Source organism: Crocodylus porosus, unplaced genomic scaffold (genome assembly GCF_001723895.1).
Source record: "Crocodylus porosus isolate Cpor-Errol unplaced genomic scaffold, CroPor_comp1, whole genome shotgun sequence".
NCBI lineage: Eukaryota > Metazoa > Chordata > Crocodylia > Crocodylidae > Crocodylus > Crocodylus porosus.
Window position 1 is genome coordinate 217,685,503 of NW_017728886.1, and position 17,786 is coordinate 217,703,288.

Sequence of the window (17,786 nt, forward strand, 5' to 3'; positions counted from 1 at the left end):
CCTAAGGTCATATTGTAAATTGTTGGAGGGGGAAACAAATGTTGGGCATTGATTCCCTTTGTTTCTGAATAATAGCCTGATTCTGCAACTGTTATTTTACTATTTCTGTATGTTACTGAAGGTTGCATTGTCATATCCTGAACTTCTAGATAATATGTCACAATTGTGATAAGCGCATTGTGATTGTTAAGTGTCCCTGGAAAGGGGTTTTACTAGATCAGATTTTTGTTAATTCACCTGTAGAGATGTATGGAGTTTCATGTCATCCTTTATTGCGGATTCATTTTTTGTAAATATTAGATGAAAATATTTAAATTTTTTTGTAAAAGAAATTAAACAGATAAAGTTATATGGCATAGTAATGTTTTGAATCTGATCTCATTTTTGGTAATCAGCACTGTATCTCAGAAAGGAAAAAAAAAGGTCAAAAGTAGTATGGAAGTTAAGTGGGCCATGAAAAGATTGATTTGGAGAGTGCTTATGCTAATTAGTTTTGGCCTAAAAACCTTTATTTGTAGTATTACCATCTGATATTATTCTTGTTTCCTTTTTTTTTTTTTCTTTGGAAGTGCTTTGAGAAAGCCGTGCTATCTAAGTTTCTTTTTTAAAAGCCAGTGTTGTTCACAGCTATGAGAAGGGGACTAATCTGATTCTGAATCAAAGTATGTGAAGGATAAAAAAGAAATTTAGCTGTTATTCCCTGCTAACAGAGTAGTAAATAATTTTCTAGTCAGAAGAATTAATGTATTCAAAATTACTACAACCATAAGAAAATTACCAGTTTACCATTATGATGTTCACATCCCAGTAAAGGAAGAGTTTGTTTTTGACTGTTGATGCACTTATACGCTCAGAATTATATACAATCATTAGTAATCTCCAGATTTGCTCTGGAAGTGCGTGGCATGGTGGCTTCTTTAATTTTGGAGCTTCCCCCGTACACTCCCTGCTCCTAATTGATGGAGGGGTTCTGTTGCTTGCTGCCTGTGTCTGATGCTTGGGAGGCAGAAACCATGGTTTTAAATACACTGTGTTTTTTGTCTCCTGCTATCGGGCGCAGGTGGTGAGCAGCAAGTGACGAGGAGTCTCCACCTCTCAGTGGCAGAGGGGCACATGGGGGAAACTCCAGAATTAAAGAAACCGCCAAACTGTGCACTTCCAGATTTGAATTCTGGAGATCCTTAACAATCATCCACCAATAATGGTGGATGCCAGTAAGGGTAGTGAATAAGGGATAAATTACTCTATATGTTTCTGGTTCAGTGCTCTTGCTGTAAATCATCCTCCCCTGCCATTGTTGGAAGCAGGATACTAGGCTAAATGGACCATTGATCTGACCAAGTATAGTACTTCGTATGTTCTGCATATCCAAAAACATGCATATACTTCTGAGCAATGGGTGGATTGAATTTAGGGAAAGCTCTGTTGTATTCTAATCTCAAGAGTAACTTGGATCACATTGATATTGCATCAGAACAATGTTTTATAGTCTCTGCCAATTTAAAAATCAAATTGCTGTTAGACCTTATAGAACAACACATTTGACTGACAGGGATGGCTGTTATAGATGGATGTGATGTTTTCTCTCTGTGTAACAAGGTTTTTGACTGACAGTTTAACAATGGTACAATTTCTATCCCATATATTCTAAATGATTATTATTGCAGTACAAAACATTTTTGCACTAGCTGTGTATAGATAACATGTATACTTTTTGTGTAGTAACATTCAAGAAGATGGGTTTTTGAAATCTTAGAGATGGTAACAATTAATGAACGCTCTATCTCTCACTTATAACCAATGTCAAGCATTGCTATTGTGGTACATGGTGATGTGGAAAACATTCAGTACTTATCTCCCAATGGAGGATCAGCACAACTCCTTGACACATGCTACACACAGGATGAAATAAATCTCTTTTAAGAAATATTTCTATCACTCTCCAACCAAAGGGTACTTTTGCCTCCTTTTAATCCCTTTCTCAATGATGCATTTCTCTGTATCACTTTAAATTCAATTTTAATTTGAAAAGTGACTATGTAAAAGTGGTGCCCCTTTTATGTAACAGAAGTGCTCCCTATGTTGCATCCCAAGGTGTAAGGTTTTTCATTTGAAGCATAGCTGGAGAAGTGGAAAATAATCTTTTGTTCTTTTTCATTTCTTATTCCTTTCCCTAATAGGCATCTCTTCCCTAGATTATTCACTATGGCCTCTGGCAGATGTTCAGGTAAAGGCCTAATGAGATCTGATGCGCATTCCCAACAATTGCACCTCTTGTCATGCTACTTGTGCACAGCAGGAAGCATGACTGTGGGATCAGGGAGCAGATCACAGTCACTCGGTATTGCCAGTGCAGCAGAAAGTATACATGTACATTAATAAGAATCCTGCCTGTATTTAAGATTATTAGGCTCTTCTAATTAGAAGATCCCTCCCATGACATGGGCCTATGCCATAAAGACTGCTGCACCACAGAAACAGCCTGTGTACAGATGTGCCATCCCGCCCCCTCACCTCCCATCATGTACCCACTGCTGTGCACATATTGCAGGGGTTCCCATATCTGCTCCCTCCCAGCCCTGCGTGGAAGCTGGGGAAAGGACGGAGAGCCTGGTGGCAGCAACAAAAAGCAAAGGAGGGAGTGCTGCTCAGACCAGGAGGCCAGGAGCCTCAGCGTAAATCCTCAGTTTAGGCTTAAATGCCAGTTGGACGACTTGGTTTTACACTTCAAGACTTTCCAGAGTGAGTTGGGATGGATGCTGTCAGATCCTTTTTATGAACGTTGGGAAGTTTCAGATGAGCAGTTTTTGGTGTTTTTAATTCCCCTTGATTATGTGCTGAGAAAAAAACTAGTTGTTATGTAGTCTTTTAGGTAGGAATCCAGCCAACTCTTCCCTGAGCTTTTTTGCTCACCTATGGCCTTTATTTTAAATAAAAAGATGTTGCAGAGGACTCTACCTATCACTGAATGGACTGTAACATCTTGATAGTTCTTACCATTTCTTAGGTCACTTTTTCTGGCATTTTGCTTCTTAATGCCATTTTCCTGTTGTTCTGGAGGATTTGCCTGGCTTTATACTTCGAAGAGTTCAGTGATTTTTTTTTTTTGATTTTTTTTTTAATAATAATCTAATCATTGCAAGCTTTCAACATGTCCTCAGTGACTGTCTTCAACTGTAGATTTACCATTTTTCTTGGTGATATGAGCTATTTAATACTGGGGGTTTTATTTCTCTATCATATTCAGTAAAGTCTTGTGGCATTGGTCTATTTAACACTTCTTGACAGTTTCTACCTATTTCTCTCTGTCTGCTTTTTCTGTTATTAGTCTCTCTCTTATCTTTGGATGTCTACACTACAGGGCTGTTGCCAGCACTATGACTGTTGGGCTTATCCTAGTGAAGTTGCAGCACTGTTGGCTGGGGGAGTTTTTCTCTAGTAAGAGCTATATACCTCAATTCCCTTAACCAACAGAAGCTGTCTTCTGTTGGTGAAGGCAGGTCCGTGCTAGCATATTTACCTGCCGAACTTTATTCATTATAGGGTACAATATTTTAAACCCATAATTGATGTAACTTTGCTAGACCTTTACAGGTAGGGATATACTGAAATGGTGATTTCACAGTTTTCACGGAAAATGCAAAATCAGGCATTTTTCATGATAATCAGAGAAATCTGAAAAAAAGGATCCCTGCAAAAAAGCTCCCTGGGCAGTAGCCAAGATGGCTGCTGCCTTCCTTGCCCCCTCCCCCCACCCCCTGCTGCTGATTGGGCAAAGGGACTGTGCTCATGCAATCTCTCAGCCCTGCAGCCCAGGCAGACAAGGACAGGCCCAGCCCTGCATTTTTAAATTTGCAGCTATAGCTGCCCAGCCTGGCTGGGCCTATTCCAAAGTTAAGTGGGTACAGTGGAGGATGGGGCCAGGGGTAGCATGGCTTGACCCAGGAGGGCAGTATGTCTGGGTCATGGCTGGGTGGGTGGGGTTGGGCCAAGGGAAGCAGAGCTGGGGTGGAGCAGGTGGGGTGGGAGGGGATGACTGTGGCCTGGCTGGAAATCAGTTTTTGGAAATCAAGGCCACACTTGCTTTCTCCATTCTGTTTTCTGTGAAGTTTTTTGAAACTAAGCAGATGTCATGCTACACTGTTTTATTAATCAGAATATGTAGTCAGTAGAAGACTTTATTTTTAATCTCATTACTTTAGTTAATGCTGCAAGGACACATTGAAAGCATACCTCAAGAAAACAGATGTTGAGCTCAAGAGCTGTTGACCGACCCCTGTGGTGCTGCAACCTCAACAAAGTGGCATCCTATTTCAAGGTAAAGCATCTTGTGCTCGAAGCAGAGAAGAGAGAATGGAGGAAGGAAAAGGAGAGAAATCCTGGCTTACAGCCTACTTTCCCCTGGGGAAAAAACTGCAGCTTCTGTGGGCGGGTCTGTGGCTAAAGGACTGGATTCTTAAGTCACCTCAAGACCCATCAGTGAGATGTGGTAGAGATAATACTTGAATCAAGGGATTCTGGTGACTTTAGTTGTCTTGTAAATACCATTGTATAATTGTCTTTTTTCATTTTAGCTTCAGTTAGAGGGATAACATTGCTTTATTTGTCTAGTAAGCTTCTGAGTACAATCTTTGGTGTAAGATACGTGGTTTATTAAATGTTAAACAATAGAATAATCATTCCATTATTTATTAAAAAGCTTGTTTGTGCTTTGGAAAAAAGACAAGATAAACTCTAGATTGTAAGTTCTTTATTTTCCTTATCATTCATTTGGGGTAACATGGAGTTATAAAAATTGCATTACAGTTACTTCATGGATTTTGACTTTGCCCATGTGGACTAAAAGACTCTTGAGGTCCCTTACCCTATGATTCTCCTGCTCTGTAATACTGAGTAAACAAAATATCCACTGCTAGTCTAGAAATCAGTTTATGGAAGGATTTGAATAACAAAAGATGGTTGTTTGGCAAACAAGCTTTAAATAGTACAAGAACCTGGAATTTTTCTTGGTCAGTGTCCAAAATCTATATCCATAGGAAACTGGGTTGTTAATCCATTACAGACCCCTTAATCTTTAATTCCATCTAAACTTCTAATAAAAGTAAGAAATCTCTTTTGTTTTCCAACAGCTGGTTGGGGCCACTCTTTCAAAAGGTTTGACTGTTCTGTTTAGTAACTTTTACTTTAATAACTGAAGTTAATAAATATTAACTTATATTGGCATATGCATTTGTTACGACTGTTTAGAAAAAATAAAATTTTAAAATGTGTAGCAAATTGATCTACTGAGAGGGAAATGTTGATTTTGACTAGAAGTAAATACTGATGTTTTGAAATAGATGATTCTGTGCTCGCCTTTTAAAGCCTTAATTTTATGCACATTAATCTCATTGCAGGTAAAAATATGAATTCTTAAATCCTACATAAATGATCTAAGTGACAAGAATAGAATATTTATTCAAACAATTGAAGATTCTGAAAGAGAAGCCAATGACAATTTCTCATTTGAAAGTTAGACTACTGAGAGCTGACCAGATAATTAATGTAAGCGCATTAGTACTGACTTGCTGTATATAAACTCATTTGGAAAATTTTTATTGTGGCTAAAACTTGTTGGGTTTTACAGTTTTGTAAAACAGGGAGGTATTTTTATATTTTTTTGTTGAAATGTATATATAACATAGTTTTTTTGCTTTAAAAGTGGACTGGCAATACTGATCTGAAAAATATTCACTGAATCAAATTAAATTAACCACAATTCTTCATATATTTCTCAACCCTCTTCTTGGCATTTCAAGAACATTTGTTGTATTATATTTTAAAATGAAAATAAGAGCTTTAAGAATGCTTCAAGGCCTTAGAGACCTACCATATAGTCAGGGACTAAAGAAGTTCATTGTAGTTAGTATAACAAGGAACACAGAAGTGACTTGGGTCAAGTCTAAAATACATCTAGTTGGGAAGAAAATTTAGGATAATAGAGAGTTTTTTAATCTCTCAGGCTGCATCCACATGTTCATGGATGTTTGGTTCCATAGGGACAACTAGTGGCAGCGCACCTTGTGCCGCTGCTAGTTGTCCCCAGGGACATGCCATCTGGCATATGTGGCAAGTTACCCTGGGTAGGGTAGGGAAGGCTGGGGTGAGCACTGGGCTGGCCCCAGCAGCCTTACCTGGGGACCTGTGGGCCTCCTGGGGTTGCAGCAGTCATGATCCTGCTGCGTGGAGAATCTCACACTCTTGGCAGTGTCATTCATAGTGAACAAGCCTGAGACAAACCACTGTGTGAACCTGAAGTCCTCAGTGGTGAATTAGGTGGAAGAAGTTGTCAGAATTTCAGTAGCTGTAAAGATGGAAGAAAGCTGCATCAAGATGGAGGTCTCCTGTTGTCTAGGGTTCTCTTTTGCCACTGGGCTTACATCTCCAACTTGTCAAGGGCATGTAGTTGTTGTTTCTACATACCAGCTTCTTCATGTTATAGTCATGGAAAGGCCTCTACCACTGGAAACACATGGTCTCCTGTACCAACCTCCAAAATGGATGAGTGGTGACAGCCAGGACTAGTAAATCCAGGGGTCTCCAGCCACAAATCTGCATGCAGACAGTGGTAGCCTGATGGTCATCTTGCACCTGGGTTAAGACAGGGTGTAATTTGGCAGCTGCTACTATGACTGAGCAGTCCTATTTAGGATCCCCTCTGCTCCCTACACATGGCAAAGAGGCTAGAACAAGTGCCCTAAACCTAAGCTGTCTTACCTGCTTTTGACTGGATAACTGTGTCCAGTGGGATCACTCTTCTCTGCAGTCAAAAAACTGAGAAGAAGACATTGCTTTTCACAACTTGGAATGAGTAGCAGCATGACTCAAAAGGAGATGCTTAGGGAACTGGACTTATTTAGTCTGCAGAACTGAAAATTGAGAAGAGATTTGATAGAAGCCTTTAACAACCTGAAGAGTCGTCACAAAGAAGACAGATCTACAATGATCTCAGTGGTAGCAGATGACAGAAACAAGAATAATGATTTCAAGTTGCAGCAAAGGAAGTTTAGGTTGGGTATTAGCAAAAACTTTCTCACTAGGAAGGTGGTGAAGCACTGGAAGGAGTTACCCAGAGAGGTGTTGGAATCTCCATTCTTGGAAGTTCTTAAGGCCCAGCTCAACAAAGCCCAGCCTGGAATGATCTAGTTGGGAATGGCTCAGCAGGGTATTGTACTAGATGACCTCCTGAGGTCCCTTCTAACCCTAATTTTCTATGATTCTATGAATGTTTGCATAAAGAAGAGCTGCCATTATCTTCAGGGCACTAGCAAAATACAACATCGAAATTGCAGCTTGGAGGATCAGCTGAGGGAAGAGGGTGGAGGCTGCACTTTTTTTTGGAAGGGAAAACTGGTGCAGGGCAGACACATCCATGGTGTCAGCTTTGCCATCAAGACTTCATAGATTCATAGACATTCGGGCTGGAAGGGACCTTGAAGATCATCAAGTCCAGTCCCCTAACCCAGGGGCAAGAAGTTAGCTTGGATCAAGGGACCCCAGCAAGGTAAGCATCCAGATGTTTCTTGAATGAGTCCAGAGGAGGTACATACACCACTTCTGGAGGGAGTCTATTCCAGGCCTTGGGGGCTTAGACAGTAGAGACAATTTTCCTTATGTCCAGCCTAAAACAGTCTTGGAGGAGTTTATGACTATGGACCCTTGTTATCCCTCGGGGTGCTCTGGTGAACAGATGTTCCCCCAGATCATTATGCACACCCCATATGTACTTATAGGCAGCCATCAGGTCCCCCCTGACCCTGCGCTTTTTCAGGCTGAAGAGTCCCATGGTTCTCAGCCTCTCTTCATAAGGCCTATTCTTCTGCCCTCTGATCTTGTGTATGGCTCTCCTCTGGACTCTCTCAAGCTTCTCGACATCCTTTTTGAATTGTGGAGCCCAGAATTGGATGCAGTACTCCAGGTGCGGCCTCACCAAGGCTGAGTACATTGGGAGGATGACATCCTGAGATTTACCTGAGAAGCATCTGTGGATGGAGTTTCCTGTAGGCATTAACAAACATCTTATGACCCTCTGTTTTAAGCTTAGTAACAACTAGTACCCGAATGTGTATGCCCCAATGCTTGAGACTGACAATGATTTCAAAGAGCAGTTCTACTCTAACCTTGATCACATGCTGGCTAGTCATCAAGGAGGACAAAATCATTCTCTTGTTAACTTCACTGCCAGAGTTGGATGTGACCTGTGGCTATGGAGTGTCACCATTGGGAAGGAAGGATTAGGGAAAGCCTACTCCAATGGCATCTTTCTTCAGAGAAAATGCATGGAGCCATGGGCTTTTCATCATGAACACCATGTTCAGACAGAGTGACAGATAAAAGAAACATCCTTGCTCTAAGATCAACACCTCCTTGAGTATGTTACTGTTAGAGCCTGTGATCAAATTGATATCTGTATCATGCGAGCCATGCAAGAAGCTGATGGTTGTTGGACAGATCGCTTGCTTGTCAGATCCATCATGAACATCTGGCTTGCTCCAAAATGCCAAAAACAGCCAAAAGCAATGCAAAGGACTCTCAACACCAGATTACATCAAGATCCAAAGGTCTGTAAGAAGCTTCAACAGTGTCTCTGTCCTGTTCACAAAGGCGACATTGGGAAACTTTGGAAGAGGTTTAAAGCTGTCATCCATGTGGGCTCTGCTAAATCCATTGGCTATATCCCCTAATGACATCAAGACAGGTTTGAGAGCAACACCAATATCCAAGCACTGCTGCACTGGAAGAGAAGGACTCATTCTGCTTGTCAAGATGACACCTTGGCCAGGTACAGATGTTTAAAAAGCCCATGGTGGAAGCAATCTAAGTTATGTGCTTTACTCTAAGAGCTCTAGGGTAGTTCAGGAATGAACACAACACACGTTCATCATTTGGTGGGGAGGGTACACAGGATGCCTGTACTGGCTGAGGTCTGGGGCACTCTTGCATGCCTGCCAGCATGCCCCGCTGGCTCCCTGGGCTGCTGGAGACTCCTGAGTGCAATCGAATAGTAAGGCCACCCCTGATTAGTTGTCGGGCCCTGGGGAGCACTCTCCACACCCCTGCTGCTTGTCAGCCACAGGAATCTGTCAGCTTCAGTCAGGCAGGGAAGGGGGGAATGCTGGTGCCTGCATACCTTCATCTGTATCTGTGCATGACAGAGCAGCAGGAGGAGGGGAGACTGCTCACTAGTATTTACACCCCACCCCTGCCTGGCTGTGGCTGCATCTGTGTCCTGGTGTCTGTGTCCTTGCACAACAGAGCAGCAGGAGAAGGTGTAATTGCCTCCCTGAATGAATGGGCATTGGCATTCCCCTGCCATGCTTGGCTGCACCTGACAGCTGGCTGGAGGCAGAAGGTGGGGCTAGGGATAAGCAAGGATGCAGCATTGCCCCAACTCTGTTCTCCATATTTTTGACAGTCATATTAGTTCTTATTAAGGATCACCTTTCTTCTGTAATTGACACTGAATACTGAATGGATGAAGGGCTCTTCAATCTGGGATGTTTTTGCTCAAAGACCGAAGTATTCAAAACAGCTAGCCTTGACCTTCAATATGCTGATGACTGTGTGTGCCATCCTTGTGCACGCTGAGAAAAAGCTCCAGACTGTACTGGATCTTTTTGGAGAAGGCCCAAAGTTTGGGCCTTTCTCTCAACATTGAGATGACTAAATGCTCTATCAACCTGCCCCAACCCATGAGTGTGATCCCTTTCCCCAAATTACCATTGAGGGAAAGACTGGTAGTCGAGCACTTTTCCTGCCTCAGTAGCTACCTCTCTCAGAGAGTGACAAAATGATGAGGAGATCCAGCACAAGATCCAGTGCGCAAGTGCCTCCTTTGGGGAGTTGCTTCGGTGAGTCGTTATTCATCACAATCTCCAGAAAGATACCAAGATCCAAGTCTACACTTCAGTCATTATCTCTCCTCTCCTCTAAGGATGTGTAACCTGGGTCACCTACCATTCTCATCTCAAGAGCCTGGAGAAGTATGACCAATGATGCCTCCAGAAAATTCTCCACCCATCACATGGGAAGATTGCCACCCAAATGTTGGCATCTGTGTTGAAGCCAGCATTACTGGCATTAAGTCAGTGATCCATAAGCACCAACTTTGCCAGACTGGACATTGGATGTCATTGCCTGACTCTTGATGTTCACCTTGCAGGGAGGATGCTTAAGTCGCGACATGATAACAGTTTTCAGATATCTGAAGGGTTGTCATAAAGAAGAGGGGAGAATGCCTTTTCTCCCTTGCTACAGAGAGCAAGACATGCTCCAATGGCTATCAGGAAAATGTCTTCACCGTTAGAGCACTGAGGCAGTGGAATAGACTGCCTAGGGATGTTGAAGAATCTCCATTATTGAAGGTGATCAAGAAGAAGCTGGATAAGCATTCATCAGGGATGATCTAGGAGTGGCCTTGCCTGTGCTCTGCTGTGGGTATTTCCCATGCTTCTGGGCTCTGGTGGTCACTGCGTGGGGCTGAGAAGCAATTTTTTTTCTTCTGTTGCTAGACATAAGGTGAGGAGTGAGCAGTGGAGGTGGTTTTACCTTTTTTGGAAGCATGGGGCATTGGTTGTAGCTGAAGTTGGGGATTTTGAGTAAGGTATGCTAATGTTCCTGCTGGGACTACAATCTACAGGTTCCTGGCTAGGGTATCTTGTGCCTCCACTCAGGGTTAGACCACTCTTCACTTTTTACCCTGTAGTCAGATTGGTGCAACAATGGGGGTTGTTCCTTCTTCCTCCAGCAGAGGAATGTGGCCCTTTTCTCTGGATCTTTTGAGTGTTATTTTGACAACCCTTGCAGCAGCAGGAAACTGATCACAGTTGTCCACCTGCTTTACCTGTGGCAGGTAGAGGGGAGGGGGCTGTCCCTTGTGGTTGTGTGATGGAGTTGACTGTAGTTTTAGTAATAGGTTAGACAAGGATTTTCATGGGATGGTTTGGATACGGATGATCTTGTCTCTGCAGAGGGTTGGACTAGATGACGTTCTGAGGTTTCTTACAGCCTTATTTTCCTGTAATTCTATCATTCAAGAGAATTTTTTTCTCTTTTCTGGAAAACTAACTATCTGAATTGCATAGTGGGAATATGTCAAGATTATTTTACAAGATTTCAGTGATACTGCTGTTGCTATACTTACCTTATGCTAACAGAGATTTCTTTCTTATGAAGTCACTGGGGATAATTGTTCCTGTCTCATTTAAAAACAGCAGTTTCTGAGTGTTTTCTTTTTCTCCAACAGAACTAGTTACTTAAGCTTTCATAAATTGAGCTCAGAGTAGAAGTTAGAAAATGTCTCTTCAATACTTACTGATAGCAACTCCTGTTATGATCGTCTAAAAATAATCTTAATCCTTATGTATAGATCGAGATTCTTCGTGGTTCTTGTGACTAAAACAGAACATTCCTTAGAGAGAGGTTTGACTCAACAAGCATTCATACAAGGACCATGTCACAATGTAGTTATTTCAGGTACTTCCTAAATCTGGACTCTTGGGCAGTATTATTCTCCCAAATGAAGGCATTTTAAATGAAGTTAGAAAAGAAGACTGGAAAGTAACAGAAATCCATTGCACTCCTTCATGTGAAGCAACTTTTAACATACTTAGAATTTTCACCATGTTTGTAAAATACATTAGGATTCTTGGACTGAGTGTGTTAGGTAAGTGCCAACATACTATTTATTGTAGTTTTCTTTGCCTCAAGATCTCTTTCTCTTCTATAAATCCAAGCCCAGAGACTATGTAGAATAACTACTGATCAAGCTATTAAGGAAATTCCAAGGGATAAAAAAGCATGGAAAGATATATTCTTTTTGCTGTTCCTTCAAAGATTCAAAATTACTTTAGAAACTGTTAAATAATAACAACTGACAGGTGTTAGGCCATTTTATGCTGCTGAATCCAGGAAATACTTCCCTACCTGTTCCTTTTAGAGGTCTTTCATAGATTCATAGTTTGGGTCAGAAGGGGCCTCTGCAGATAATGGAGTCCGTTCCCCTGCCCTGCGTAGGAAAGAGCCCTGGGGTCAGATGACCCCAGCCAGGTGCATATCTAGCCTCCTCTTAAAGACCCTTCAAGGTAGGGGAGAGCACTACCTCCCTTGGAAGCCCATTCCAGATTCTCGCAACCCTTACCGTAAATGAGTTTTTCCTGATGTCTAACTTAAACCTGCTGTCTGTGAGTTTGTGGCCGTTGTTCTTAGTTACTCCAAGGGGTTGCCTGGTAAACAGAGCACCTTCTATTCCTTACTGCTCTGCCCCCCCACCCCCATGAATTTGTAGGCAGTCACAAGATCACCTCTCAGCCTTCCCTTGTGGTGGATGAAGAAATCTAGGTCCCTCAATCTCTCCTCATAGGGCTTTGCCTGAAGGCCCCTAACCATACGAGTAGCCCTTGTCTGAGGTTGTCCACATCCCTTTTGAAGTACAGTGCCCAAAACTGGATGCAGTATCCCAAATGCAGCCTGACCAATGCCGCATAGAGGGAAAGTATCATATCCCTGGACCTGTTGTCATGCACCTGCTAATGCATGATAAAGTGCAGTTAGCTTTACTGATTGCTTCATCACTGATTGATAACTCACATTTATCTTGGTGTCAGCAATGACTCCAAGATCCCTTTCCACTGCTGTGCTGCTGAGAAGGTCCTCCCCTAGCCTGTAAGCATGCTGGTGTGATGCCTTCTCCCTAGGTGCAGTACCTTGCACTTGTCCTTGTTCTGTTCTGCCCACTTTTCCAACCTGTCCAGATCTGCCTGGATTCATTCTCTACCCTCTGGTGTGTTAACTTGAACCCCTAATTTGGTATTATCAGTGAATTTGGACAGAGTGCTTTCCACACCCTCATCCAAGTCACTGTTGAAGACATGGAACAGCACACGTCCAAGGACCAAGCTCTGTGGGACTCCACTGCCCATATCTTTCCAGGTCAATACTGACCCATCCACTACCACTCTCTGGGTGCAACTCCTAAGCCAATTTGCCACCCACCTGACTGTGTAATCATCTGTGTCACAGCTGCTCAGTTTATCTGTGAGACTAGGATGAGATATAATATCAAAGGCTTTGTTAAAATCCAAGTAGATGACATCTACCTGGATTCCTGCATCTAAATATTTTGTGACCTGGTCATAAAAAGAAACATGGTTAGTCAGGCAGGACCTACCTGCTATGAATCTGTGCTGGTTGTCCTTTACCATTGTTTTTTCCCACTGGACTCCCACAAATGTGATCCTTAATAATTTTTTCAAAGGTTTTCCTGAGGATAGAGGTGAGACTAACCTGTCTGTAGTTACCTGGATCCTCCTTCCTCCCCTTCTTGAAAATAGAGACCACATTGGCCCTTTGCCAGTCTCTGGGACCTGACTTGAGCATGAAGAGTGCTCAAACAGCAGTGCCAGTGGTTCTGCCATGACACTGGCCAATTCCTTCAGCACCCTTGGATGAAGATCATCTGGGCCTGCTGACTTAAATACATCCAGCCCTTCGAAGTGTCCCTTCACTAAGTTGGTGCTAACAGTTGGTGGGCTGGTTTCCCTTTTGTACCTGTCCATGATCCAGTTGGAAGATTTGTCCTGATCCGTGTTCAGTAATACAGAGGCAAAAAACTCATTGAAGAGCTCAGCCTTGTTCCTCCTATCTGTTCCTAATTGCTCTAGTTTATCCTGTGGGAGCCCTATGCTATCCTGGGCCTTTTTTTTACTCCCTATATACCTGAAGAAGGACTCTTTGTTTTTGTTGCCAGCCTAAGTTCCGTTTCTGCTTTGGCCTTTTTGACTGCCTCCCTGCAGATGCAGGCTAAGTTACGTATACTCCACCTTGGTAGCTACCCCCTGCTTCCACAGCATATATACTTTGTTTTTGCCCCTAGGCTTTCCTAGATTTCCCTGTTCAACCAAGAGGGTTTCTTGGCCCCTTGGCCCCCTTTCTTGCACAATGGGATCGTCTATTTCTATGCTTGAAGGATTCCTTCCTTTCTTGGCTCTTCTGTAGGCAAATACTTGATAATAATGCTCAATTAACTCTACAGTGTATTACTGAAATTATGGTGTAAAGATTAAAATTTGTAAAGCACAACTGTGAAGTAAGTGTTTATTTCCCTTTTTATACATGAAGATGCTAAAAGAACTGGGGAGTATATTCTTTAAAAGTACATGTGTACAAGTATGCTTATTTTTAAGGCTCTGGAAAAAAAGAAGAAAAGAATCCCCACCCAAACCTGATTTGTTGAAGCTGAGATTTCATGTATGTAATGAAATAGTTTTGAGGTTCCAGTTGCTGCAGATTAGCCTAGAGTTGTTGACATTCTAGAGGAAGGCAGGTCTGCTTCTATATGATAGATGAATGGATGTAGATAGGGATGTTTAGTGATATCTGGCTCCACTATTTATATTACTACCCATAAAGGTGAAATTGCATGTTACACTTAGACCATACTATATCTGTGGAATGCTAAGTGGTGTTAAACTTAGAATGTGCTGTGAGCAGTCACGTCTTAAAGGGTTAATACTATTTCTTGCCTGCACAGCTCTGCTTTGTCACTAGAAGGCTGGTGCACATGGGCTGGTGCTCCTGGTTAGGAGCCAGGATACCTGGACCCTATCCCTGGTCTGGGTGGGGAAGAGGGGCTGGAAGCAGTGCATTGTGAGATGCTGGAGGATTGCAAATTGATCACTTTGTCTCAGACTGAAGTTACCTAACACAAGCTGGATAGCATGGCCCAGCATTAACTCTCACCTGAAGTGGAGTAACTTTGAGATCAGGGAGCACTTAGCTTGGGCTAATAAGCTTTAACATACAGATACTCACATTGTAAGTGCCCTTAGTGTGGTCTAAGTGTGATGTGTAACTTCACTCTTTATCAAGCTAATTGTTGGAACTAAGTTTCACAACAGGGGTGTGTGGCTGTTTTGTCTTGGATTTTTTTAAGGATGCTACCATGGTAACTCAGGCCAGGTTCATGTGGGGGAAAAATGGTAAAACCATGTATGAAAAGAGGCATGATTTTTTGTTTTGTTTTGTTTTTGTTGACATGGCTGTATTGAGAAGACCTCTGATGCATCTGGAGTACTAGTGTTGGAAAACTACATTTGGCAACTTAATTTATATATTTTGAGAAGCTAGCATAGCTATGCTTGAAGAAATGCCTCCTCAGTTGTAATATGTCACATTTATGCTAAGTGGTGGCATAGTTTAAGTGGTAAAGTCTCTCTAGTGTAGACAGGTCCTTAGCATTTGCTCTTAGGGCAGATATGGACTTTCTGTTTGTTTTTAACACAGCTTCTCCAGGATTAAGTATCCTGCTGGCTAGGTCACAAAGAGTGGTAATCTTAATTTTTAGCTGTGCTGTGTGTGAAGCATGTCAGTTCCCAAGTATTGGTGATGCACAGTATGAGTTCCATTTATGGAATAATCTTCTCCCCATGATGGATGCTCTGCTTGACTCTTCCAGGCTAAGAAAGCTGACAATCATGAGAGCTATTAGTTGCCTAGGCATACATTATGACTAGTTTCTCATGTTTGTAGTACAGCAGCTAACTTATTTCAGCATCAAGGTGCATTCTCAGAGCTCTGGAGCTGTCCAGGTAGATCCAGGAAAGGTGCTGGGCTTGTACTTTATATTGTCTTTATGTTGTGAGGTTGAAGGAAACCAGAGTACTGATTTAATCAATCAAATGTTTCTGTTCTGCATTTACAGAAATTTCTCCTTTCACGTACTTGTGGCAATTTTATTGGAAATGAATTTGAGGTAATGCTTAGAACAAAGCTCAGTTAACAGGCAATGACAGCCCTGTTGTAGCACAGGCAGTAAGTGGACCTCGTATCTCATTCTGCAATTTAGATGTGTCAGTGGCAAGTTAAGTGCTAATTTCCTTAGACTTCTCTTTTTTTTTGGAGGGTCTGGACATCCTACTTTTCTGCTCATGCATATCTTCATGGGTAGATGGAATTTAGAGAGTTACAAAAAGGGGGAGGTCATCCAGTATAATTTCATGTATTGTGCCCTATTCACATCCCCATGCAAAGAATTTCATTTTAAGAAATTGTTGAAATGAAACTACTGCCATTGCATATTTAGAGGTAGTAGAATGTATGTCACTGCCTTGCTTGCTTAACACATTTTAAGAAGAGTAAAGCTTTGCTTCATGCTCCAGGTCACCATCATCCTTTCTTTCAGCTTTCATGTTTGGGTTAGGTCTTTTGACCTTTGTGATGTTTTTATTGCCATGCCTTGATAAAGGAGACTTATAATAAAGGCATCTTTAGTTTGTGTTAGTTTACCATTACTAGTGTAAGGTGTTTGCTTTTTGCATTCAGTTTTCAGTAGTGTCTAGCGGTAGTAGTAGCCATATACTTTATTTGGTAGAGGTTACAGGTTGTTTTCACCTCTTACCTTGATTATTGATTACTCATAGTGGATTCCCCTTAGGGTGTGATTTATGCTCTGCAACTATCTTGCTCTTTTTTTACAGCCTAGGTCTAACGGTTAACTAAGAAATCTATTTTACAACCAACAGTGGTTTTAATGTATACAGGACCAACTCTGAATTCAAGGCTAATAGCTGTGTTTCTACCTGGGGACTATTTTCTAGAGCTTCCTTTCAGACAGAAATGACAACAGGGACAGTCAGTGCTTTCCTTAGGTTAATGGTCTGATGTACCAGAGTGACTCTTCAGTAAGTTTAAAAATGAAATCTCTGGTGATGGAGAGAATTTCAGTATGTCCAGAAATATTTCTGTTCATAATGATTACCCAGCTTACTCACTTCTTAGCAGCATCATGTAGATCAGGGCTGTCAAACTGTTCTGCAGCCTGCTGGCTACCACCTGGATGCCATTCCCCTCATTGCTCCTGCTTTTGCAATGGTGACCATGGTGTCTGGGAAAGGGCAGCATGGATGGAGGGGGCTGGATAAACTCCTATGCCTTGCTGCATAGGAGTATCATAGGGTGAAGGGGAGAAGCCTTGGTCAAGGGGCTTGTGCATCAGCAGCATGGGGTGGGCTCATGCTGCTCATGTGGCTGTGGGGATTGGGAAGGGGGAAGGTGGTGCAGGTCCTGGGAGCCTGCATATGTGTAGTCTTTGCACATGTGACTGGTGCAGCCCTTGGCTGCTTTGAAGTTGGACAGCCCTGTTGTAAATACTTAGGTGTCCAGCGTACCAGAAACAGAACATTAGTTTTTCTGCTTATTTGTTTTTCCTCAACATTCTTATACCAGTCCAGAAGAATTTATCCTTATAATCAATGAGAGAGAATTGTCAACCCCTCGATTGCTGAGAATTTATAAATATTTTCTTGTTTGTGTTTTTTCATGATTCTATGACATACTGGAGGCAGTGTGGTTTAATGTTTGAGGTGCATGTAACAGGGTGGTAACGGCACTCCCCCCCCCCCCAAAAAAAATCTATACTGCAGCATTCTAGGGGCAGTCCACCCTGCGCTTGCCTGTCATGCCTTGCTGTTAATAGAAATATATAGATTGCGAGAGGCTGCCCTGATGTTACTAAGATGACCCCTGACTTATGGCCCTGGGCTTCTGGGCCAATCACACTCCGTGCCTCCTCTACACCCATGCCTCACAAATGGCATCCTACTCCTCATTTCTGGTTGCACCCTAACTCAGGCCCAGACCCTAACCTACTGCACTGTACTCTGGTTCAAGCCCCTCCCTGGGCTCAGGCCTCTCCACTTGGCTGAGGCCTATGGACCCCTGTAGTCCACCTGATTTTCCCTGCTCAGTGC

At 42.4% G+C, this 17,786-nt stretch overlaps 1 long non-coding RNA gene across 1 annotated transcript; it reads left to right on the forward strand.

The window, feature by feature from the left end:
* The first annotated feature begins 574 nt into the window (after window positions 1-574).
* LOC109305471 lies at window positions 575-5,695 on the forward strand. Its single transcript, XR_002099632.1, has 3 exons — window positions 575-662; window positions 4,203-4,318; window positions 5,397-5,695. It is a non-coding gene; the product is annotated as an uncharacterized LOC109305471 (long non-coding RNA).
* Window positions 5,696-17,786: the final 12,091 nt, after the last annotated feature.